Raw genomic sequence first — 10299 nt, 5'->3', positions numbered from 1 at the left:
GGCAACAGGCTCCGGCCCACGGCGAACGGGAGCGACTCCTCCACTCCCTCTCGGACGGCAGCCACCGCTCCTCGACCCAGGAGCACGGCAGCGAGCTCTCCGTCCCACCAGATCTTCCATCGATCCAGCACCATCGCCTCGGGCAGCAATCGGCGGCCATCGCTCCCTCGTGCTGCCTGACCTCCTCAGCACCGCGATCCCCCTCAGCAGCGAGGGCTCTCCGACAGCGTGTCCCTCCTTCTTCCCGGGTTTCGGCACCAGTGTAACGCAGTTCAGATGTTATGGGAAGAAGGAGGCGGGAACCGGCGAACATTCAACACTTTAATCAAAATAAACAGGTACAAAATGAAAATATACGCCAGCAGCCCCTCGCGGACGACTGCTGGCCACACAAAACAGAAAACAAAACACAACATAAAATCAGGCCTGTTCCTCTCTCACTCTTTACTGTCGTCGCTCCTCCTTTATGCCTCCGCTCCTCCGTGAGAGACTCGAGACCGGTGCGTCTCGCAGGTGTGGCTCATCATTAATCACGCCACCGGCCTCGTGCCGCTCTCCCACGGCCCTCGACCTCGTCCTGCTAGCCACATTCTCATAATTTGCAACATTTTTATTGTGTCCTTCTGTTTGGTTAATATATACATTTTTCATACTAGCAGTTATCTGTTGATCGCCCAGTTCAATGTCCATTTGCTGTTCATTTGCGAAACTATAAGGATGGCTTGACCCACCAAGATAAACTGCATCACAGAGCAGCTAAGGTATTGTAATCATGCGCTCGATCGGCCCAAAACCGGCATCAGACCAGCGCGGAAGGTCTTTACGTGTTACTGTCCTTTTCTCGAGGCAAAGTATTTTTTGATTAAATGCAATACATTTGACTATGTATTCTCTCGTTATTTCATCTGACTCCATAAATGAAAAGGTTTTAATGATATCTGTGCATCATTAAATGTGAGCAAATGTTTGACTATTCATTTTAACTCTTTAAAGGGGTGGTTGATTATGATTTGACTTTTCTAACTTTAGTTAGTGTGTAATGTTGCTGTTTGAGCGTAAACAACATCTGCAAAGTTGCAACAATCAAAGTTCAAAGCAAAGGAAGATATTTGCTTTTAAAGAAAAGGACTACAACAAACGGCTGGAAGGGACTACACAACATTCCTCCAGGGTTAGTGACATCACTAACCCTAAAATTTACATAAACCCTGCCCCCGGGAACAAGCAGTCCATGTTGAGAAGAGGAAAAGTTGTTGTATAAGAGTACATTTGTGAGTCAGCTCAAACTTTAGCATCAGTCTTTTCACATGCAATAGAAAGTCACTCTGTGTGCATCTCACAACAGTTCCTATACGAGTTATTTATAGATTAGCATGACAGAATATGCTAATTGAAGATAGTTAACTCCACATCAGCATCATAAATTCATCAACTAACCATTCAGAGACGTCCTGTTGCATTCTACATGTTGTCACTTCTTCTCGAGTATCTCCATCTTTGTCTGACTCCGTTTTAACATTTAAGGTAGAACAGTTTCTGTCATTTTAGTGTGTCTGCGTGAGGTAATCGCAGCTGCTAACACACACAAGCTCTTGAAACCCCGCCCTCTGCAGCAGCTCATTTGCATTTAAAGGGCCAGGCACAAAACAGTGTGTTTTGCTCACCCTCAAAAAGGGACAACTTTAACATGCTATATAAAAATATCTGTGGGCTATTTTGTGCTAAAACTTCACACACACACTCTGGGGACATCAGAGATATATTTTACATCTTGTGAAAAGGGCATTACACCACCCCTGTAATGAAAATATAATGTCAAAGTCAGTTAGAATAATCAAATGTAACAATTTATTATGTCAGGTAAATGTATCATGCCAATTTCATAATCAATTCAAAGATAATCGATACAAAACATCAAATGCTCTAGAATAAAGAGAAAATATGCAACCCAACATTAAGAAATACATGAGGCTAAGAGGTCTCACTCTCAGCCTCATGGGTTAATCTGAAATACAGAAAGGCCCCGAATCCCCTGCTGCATTTCATTAGCCGCTTTCCGACCGGAGGAACCTTTTCACAGTTCCTAGAACTATTGGCTATAGTACCCGGATGTCGGCGTGTTCGCACCGCAGGAACTAGGAACGATTTTAGTTCTAGGAACTCCATTTGTAGGAACTAATTTAGGTCCTACTTCAGAGTAGGGTCTAAACCAGCGCTATAGGAACTATCCGTGACGTTAGTGTACGCTGATTGACCGAACGCACGCGGAACACCAGCACCCGCCATTTTTAAAACAGCTAGAATGTAAACACATTGTAGCCTATATATTTACTCCATAAACTAACTATACAAACATGGAAAACAGTGATAGATGGGTCTCTAAACCTTTATGCTGAAGATAAAATCCAACGCAACTTTGAGGGGACCAATCCAAACATCACTGTTAGACTTTTCTGTAATTTCTACAGTTATTTACTTTAAATCCCCCAGTATTATACTGCTATTTCTCTTTACAGTAAATAACTGTGATTCCAATTGCATCATGGGAATTTTCTGTGACGTCTAACACCACATACAGAGACTTACTGTATTTTTTAAATTCGCTGTACACTACTGTATTTTGTAACTGCCTCTCTGGCTGGCACCATTCCACCGTGCTTTTTATTTCCTAATTTTTGCCTTACACCGCATGTCTACAACGCTATAATAGCCAGAGGCTGTCCATATTGGACACATTGAAGCGACCGGACCTTTAAATGCAAACCTGTTTATCCCTTGTAAGAACTAGCGCGAGCGCTTGGACTCGTATCGGACTACGTCTGAAATATAACGGCCGCGGCGCATCACTACACTGTCTGGGATTTGTCGTGTCGCGTCAGACAGACATCCAGTGTAGGTAATGGGGTCTGTCTTTTGTTGGATCGCGACGTTCGTGTCTGGCCCGGGGAAGAGACGGAATTCACTTCACCGAGAGAGAGATCAGCAAGCAAGGTAAAAAAAAAAAAAAAAAACTTCTGTGTATGTTGACCATAGACTGGCTGTTGACAGGATTGTGCCCAGTTTAACGTAGGCTATGTTAACGTTAAAGTTAGCCTACTCGTCGTCAACATGGCGGTAACGAACTTTACCATGGTAAACTGAGCTAACGTTTCATTTTACACACTTTGTTAGATTATTGAATTGTCGAGTTAAAATATGCCAACGAGCAACGCGTTTACATTAACAATAAATGTGAATAAACTAATGTGAAATTCTGTTTATAGCCTACTGTTGGCCTACTGATGAGAACCTTTATAGTTTTAGCATTAGTTTGCAAACTATACCATATTATAGTTTTTTTTTTATTTTATGGAATTTAATATTTACTTCCATTTTTGTGTTTAAAGGCAACTGCAACAAAGCGCCAATTCGCGCCAGTGACTTAGCAAGATTCCAGAGGTAACGTTAGGCCAGCCCATTTGTGATATATTTTGATATAAGTTTGCTGAAATGATTAGCATACGCTATGTGAAAATTGCTTTTGAGCCACTGGTGTAGACTAGGTAGCTTACAATATCTTATAAAATCTCTATAAAATTGGCTAACTTTATATCAAATAAGTGACCTTTGCATTATGTCTAACTTTATTACACAGCAAATGAACCAATCAGAAGATGGACCATTGTCTTTGTTCAGTCTCACCAGATTAAATGTATCCAGGTAAGCACTGCAGTAAAACTCTCACTAATTCATTCAGACCAAATCTAGCATTCTAAACAACTTAAGTTTATATTTTTGCATTATTTTTATATTTTATTAGCCAGAAGACTCTACCATTGCAGTTCCACCTGACTAGGAAGGTCCTAATATCAGCGCACAGGTGGGTTAACTACTTTAGGAAGGAGAACGATCATCACACAGTGATTTCTTGCATGTATCTTACTGTGTATTTGTCTCAAACAGGTACTCCTTCACTGCAGACAAGCTGAAATGGGCTAAAATCATCTATTTCAGTCGTTCTTTCTATGGATCTCAGCATTTTTGGACAGAATTTAGGATTTGTAAGTATTAAAATTTAATCTGGCATAGTTTAATTTAGTTCTTTTGTATGCTATTTATTGACAAAAGCTGTTTACAAATATATATTCTTAAGTTTTTGTGAAAATAATAATAAAAATTAACAAAAAAGGAGGTTAAAAATAATGTGACACTAATATTCTCTCTCTCTCTCTCTCTCTCTCTCTCTCTCTCTCTCTCTCTCTCTCTCTCTCTCTCTCTCTCTCATATAGTTTTGGAACCGGGATCTCCTCTGAAGGACTGAGTACATTTGTGTTTGTGGGCATGCATGCAGACCAGGGAACACTCTGATGTTGTCAATCAAGTTCTGAACAGGAACCAATCTTTGGAGAAGTTCATTTATTCACAAAGGTGGACAAAAACATTGTGTTGGCTTTTTAAAGATTATTTTGATGATGACTTTTACTCCTATGCTGTAGAAAAGATGGAGTAGACAGTCAGACATTGATAATAATAAGAAATGACTTCTTTCAAAAACATTACGACACTTAAATACTTCTTTTGGCCACCAGTGTACATGAATCCAACACATTTTTGGAAATAAGTGAAATTATTTTTAAGGTGGGGTTATGTGTCTTGTATTGTGAAAAGAACTGTGTTTTGTCCTGTTTTGGACATTTCCTTTTTGAATGCTTAAAAATGTATTTATATTCTGCAGTTTTATGAATGTAATGGTTGATATTTCATTATAATACTTGTATAAGCTAAACAACCAATGACTCTACATTCATTTAGTCAAATGCTAATGTTTTGTTTATGGTTTTATGTATGTTTTCAAAAATGTTTGCATGTTAATTTAACACGTTTACACATCTTTGTGTTAACCTCTCTGACATATTTACTTTGTTAAAATCATTAACACAATGAATGAGTTAAAATTAACACAAAAATTTTTGTCTCTAAACTCACCCATTAATGTGTAAAAATTTCACACATCATTTCCAGCATTGGCATGTTTATTTTGTGATATATATGAAATGTTTTAAATAAAAAAATGGTATTTTGTGATAACTTTGTCTAATTGGTTTGTATGAAAGTAGTACTTATGTAGGATAAAAATAAAATTAATCATATATCAAAATTATCAAATCTAATTTATTTTTAGTACAAATAAAAATAATTACAGTAGTGTACTGATTAGCTTAGTTTTTACAGTAATGCACTGTACTGATTAGCTTCGTTTTTACAGTAATGCACTGTATTACACAAAACTGAAATACGGTTTGGTACTGTAACTCTTAATTACAGTAACTTACTGGCAACAGTGTTGCCAGTAAGTTACTGTAAAAAACCCTTGAAAAGTCTAACAGTGATGATTATGTAGGCTAATAACCTTTTTTCATATACTGTCTACTTTCTATAACAGTTCTATCTAATAACATATTAAACAGTACTGTTAGACAGATCGCTAACTAATAAGCACAGAGAATGCAAGCATTGTTTGCTCTGGCGTTCTCAGCGCCGCCAAAATAAAGGTCCGTCGCGCCTTCAAAATAAAAGTCACCGTGCTTGCGTCACTCCCTTTTACCCCTCCTACCAGTTCCTATGGCCACTTGGCCAGTGCGAACGCAAACAGCAAACCCCAGTTTGGGGGAGAGTAGTTCCTAGAACTGTTTAGAAGTGGACAGTTCCTAGAACTAAGTTCCTAGAACTACTTGGTCGGAAAGCGGCTAATATGTAGTCAGGACCTTTTTCACTTGGAAACATGTACTAACAAAAGAAATGTGCATTCAGAGGTTGCACCTTTTGGGGGTGTGTGACCATTTGCTAGGAGATCACCTTCCTTTGTATGTCAGTTATCTTTAAACTCTTAAAAACCTTATTACCTTGTGTTTTACTTATTTGGAAATGAGACATTTGTACCAGTCGCAATGAGACATTTCAAATTATACTAAATACGTACACTACTCAATGTCAATCATTCATATCAAACTATACATTTTCTTGGGTGAATTTAGATGATCTGAGCATGAGAGAGAGGGGTAGAGAGAAGGGGGAAAGAGATGAAGATTAGGATGACTCGGAGGTGAGACTTTTCGTCTCGATAGTGCACGAGGGCTAGTTCAAATGTTTAATTTCCAGAGAGGTCCTTTTGTCCTCTCAGGGTCTGGTCGCTCTTCAACCAGACTGTCCGGCATCTCCTAATTTCTCAATTCTTACAGTATCTTTAAATTGTAATCAAAATAACTTCATGTTTACAGCATACTTGTGGTGTAGCAATTAAGGATTGATGAGGATTCTGAACAATTTTCTTAAACTTAACACAATAAGTATTATGTGGATGTTATACAGAAGTTAATAAAAATCAAAATGGTAATGAGGTTTTGAGGCTGTGAATGAAATTATTTTGTAAAGCATTTTTTATAGCTTGAAAAATTACTTAAAATACATCTTAATTCCCCCTCCCTGCTCCCTAAGCAGCACGACATAAAAGCATACACCTTGTCTCCCCAGATGGTCCAGTCTCGTTAACACTAAGGGATACTTACTCTCCAGCCAGCGTTAGTACACTCTGTGCTGTCATTAAAAGACCCATTCACTGCATTCCTCTATTTCCAAGTCTGTGTTCCATAACAGAAGACTGGACCAAGACTGCACTCAGCACCATGAGTATTCCACTCCATCCCATTGACCATACTCCCTCTCTCAAAATGGCCATACCCTTGCCGAATATGCTGAGGAGTTCCTGGAGCTATCTTCTGCGGTTGATCTGGACTCTTCCATGAAGGTTTGGACAAACCATTATATTCGCGGATGCCCTGGAATATTAACAACTGCATATTGGAACAATATATTTTACACGCCCTCCCTATGAGCCGGTCCGGAAAGACCGCTCATCCTTCCTGTGATTCCAGAGTCCGCTCCATTCCAGTCCAATACAGAGTCCACTCCAGTCCCATCCAAAAAATATTTGGGGTGCACCAGCTCATCCCAAACCTTCCATGGACTCTGCACCAGCAACCATCAGGACCGCCTATTTAACATCTTCAGCCTTTCCCCGGGCCTGAAAGGTGGTGTCCAGCAGTGTGGACCTGATGGCAAAGTCAGCGGACCCTGCATCATTTCGGTCAGAATGGCTCTAAGGAAGTTCTCTATTACTCAGTCCTCGCATCCAGAGTCCACTCCTAAGTCCATTCCTCTGTGTAAAATCCCCAAATCCACTCCAGAGAGTGAAATCTCAGAATCCACTCCAGAGAGTGAAATTCCAGAAACCACTCCAGAGAGTGAAATTCCCGGATCCGTTCCAGTGATGGTTCCAGCCCCTGGTCAGAGTCCAGTAATTGCTCCAGCCCCTGACCGGAGTCCAGTGTCAGCTCCAGCCCTTGAGTCTGCACCAGTGTCAGCTCCAGCCCATGAGCCCGCTCCAGAGTCCGCTCCAGTCCCTAAGTCCACTCCTGCCCTAGAGCTTGGCCAGGAGGTCACCCAAGCTCCTCCCAAGAAAAATGTGGATGAGCCAAACACCCATGGAAAGTCCACAGAGGCTGATCCTTGCTGGTCTCCTGAGCTGCTGGCGCCTCCCTGGTCCCCTGAACCACCGGCACCTCCTTGGCTCCCTGTACCATCGGTACTTCCCTGGTCCCCTGAGCTGCCAGCACCTCCCTGGTCACCTGCATTGCCGGCACCTAATTGGTCCCCTGAGCAGCCTGTGCCTCCCTGGTCACCGGTACCACCCTGGCGGCTTCTTAGCCTGCCGGCACCATCCTGATTACTTGCCAAGACTCCAGGACGCCCACCCTCCCTCCCTGGTTGGACTCCTTTTGGCGTGAGGATGCTGTTTCCGGGAGGGGGGGAGAACTGTCACGGTCACCAGCTCAGTCACCTGTCACTTCAGCACTATATTTCCCATAATCCCTCCTTGATCTCACCTGCACTTCTTCAGCTATCACCCGCACCTGTTACTCATCACCCTTGTCAGCAGCACCACATAAAAGCATACGCCTCATCTCCACAGATGGTCCAGTCTCATTAAGACTAAGAGGACTACTTACTCTCCAGCATTATTCTCCAGCGTCTATCTCCAGCGTCTACTCCCCATTGTATCTCAGTGTCCTTCCTGTGAGTATTCTCCATCACCCATCAGTGATGTGTGTGTGCACCAACCATCTGTCTGTTCTACCATCCACTATCTCCCTTATCTGAAAAAAAAGACATTCCATTATATTCCATCTCCATTCATCAAAAGTCTCATTGTCTTAAAATTCAACACTCAATTTATACCTCTCCGTGTATCCAGCCTGACAGGAAATTGCTAAACATTCTTTATAGGCTAATCCGCTAATGTAATCACGCATGTGTATTGATATGTGATTGTGTGGGAGGAGAGGTAGAGATCCTGTCAACTGCCTTACTTTCATTTTCACTCTGAGAAATGTTCCTTATGTGAGAGGTTTGAGGTTTCAGAAACCCGTCAAAGTAGAATAATAGATAAAAAATTGTATTAGGCTGATAAAAATTGTATTAGGCTTTGTACTTATTTGTGAAATATTATCTAGGCTCATTTATTTATTTTTGCAAAACACAATGCATAGCCTATGTGTTACTCCACTGCATTTTCGCTCAAATTGACCTTTGTACTTGCACATTGCTTTCTGTTTGTTTGCGAGTCGAGTTTTCCTTTGCAAAGCAGATCGAGTTTGTTTGCACAATGCTGTATTTGTTTGTTTAATTATGGCACAATATTAACTGGTGTTCATTTCATACTCTGTGAACAATGGTAGCTTAAATTAATTAAGGTAGGCTATATGTCCAAAACTGTTTGGTTGCAAGATATATTACCTGTATAAAATGAAATCGAATGTAGCTCGTTCACAGACAGCATGCAGATGTTCAATTAATAAAGATCTTCATCGCTGGCAAAAAATATGCTTTTGCAGATTTGCTTTTAATTGACTGTAGGTCCACGGCTATGAAGGACTAAAAATGACAGAACGAAAAATAAATAAATAAATAAATAAAAGTAGAAATAAATAAATAAATGCAGAAATAATAGTGAAAATAAATACATTTTGGTAATATAAATGGCTATTTCTGTATTTTTACATGTATTTATTTATTTATTTATTTATGCATTTCTATATGTATTTATTTATGTATTTATACATTTATTTATATATTTATGTATTTATATATTAATTTATTTATTTATTTATATATGTATTTATTTCTACATTTATTTATTTCTACATTAATTTATTTCTGTATTTCCACATTTCTACATTTATTTATTTCTGTATTTCCACATTTCTACATTTATTTATGTCTATATTTCCACATTTCTACATTTATTTTTCCCTGCGCATGTATGCTAATTGACATGGCTAAGCCACGCCCCCTCCACTCACTCAGACAAACATTCAACATTCGGTAACAGGCGCTATGGCAGCTGTCACAGTAGGAGACATTTCACAGGAGGCAATAGGGTATATGTCGAACGTCGCATGACGAAACCGGAAACCTGGTCTCATCGCATCCGCTTGTCATAGAAAGTGTTAACAGCCGTATGAACTGACGCCGATATCTATGGAATTTTAAGGTAATCAGCTAACCTACCTATCTCACTTTGTTATTGGCGTTTTATTCTATTTAAATATCTAAACGTTAGTGTGAAGATTTTTTTTTTTTTTTTACTTTTAAATATCGATCTTCACATGCGAGGGACATTGGTTATGATCATCTTTGCTCGCTCCTTTTAAGTTATCTTGAGTAAAACAGTAAAAAAATGCAAGAAGCACATACAAAAGACCTGAACCGGAAGCGATGCGTTCTGTTTTCCGGTTTCGTAATGCGACGTTCGACATATACCCTATTGATGATTTTTTGGAGACAGAAAGATTATATATCATCTCGATGTCACCAAAAGGGCCTCACAGTGTAAACGTTATAGTTTGATGCTATTTCGCTTCAAACGCTCGCTTTATACGCGTACTATTCGCTTTGGATTCAAAATGTTCAAGCGTCGAACTAGACGCGATACGCGCGAATTTGACGCTCTATTCGCGTTTGGTGTGAGCGCAGAATAATGAACAGGCTGCGATGTCTGCAATGCTGGAATGTGTGTGTGTCAGAAAGCAGGCGCGATCGAACAGTGGAAACATAAAAACATACTCCATTTTGTTCATACAGGACATAATTAAAACTGCAAAGTGTTTAGCCTACTTATATTTGTGTAAAACACAACATTGTGCTTTTGTCAAACTGTAAACTCTTGTCAAACTGTAACCTACAACTGTCACCCAACCAAAA

At 40.0% G+C, this 10299-nt stretch overlaps 1 long non-coding RNA gene across 1 annotated transcript; it reads left to right on the top strand.

Moving 5' to 3' along the window:
- The first annotated feature begins 3448 nt into the window (after positions 1–3448).
- On the top strand, positions 3449–5063 carry LOC307158687. The gene is made up of 4 exons (XR_013821262.1): positions 3449–3699; positions 3800–3859; positions 3943–4040; positions 4269–5063. It is a non-coding gene; the product is annotated as an uncharacterized lncRNA (long non-coding RNA).
- Positions 5064–10299: the final 5236 nt, after the last annotated feature.

The sequence above is a fragment of the Squalius cephalus genome, assembly GCF_949319135.1.
Source record: "Squalius cephalus genome assembly, chromosome: 5".
In the NCBI taxonomy this organism is placed as follows: Eukaryota; Metazoa; Chordata; class Actinopteri; order Cypriniformes; family Leuciscidae; genus Squalius; species Squalius cephalus.
The sequence above is the reverse complement of the archived record's forward strand: the minus strand, read 5'-3'. Positions and strand labels throughout refer to the sequence as shown.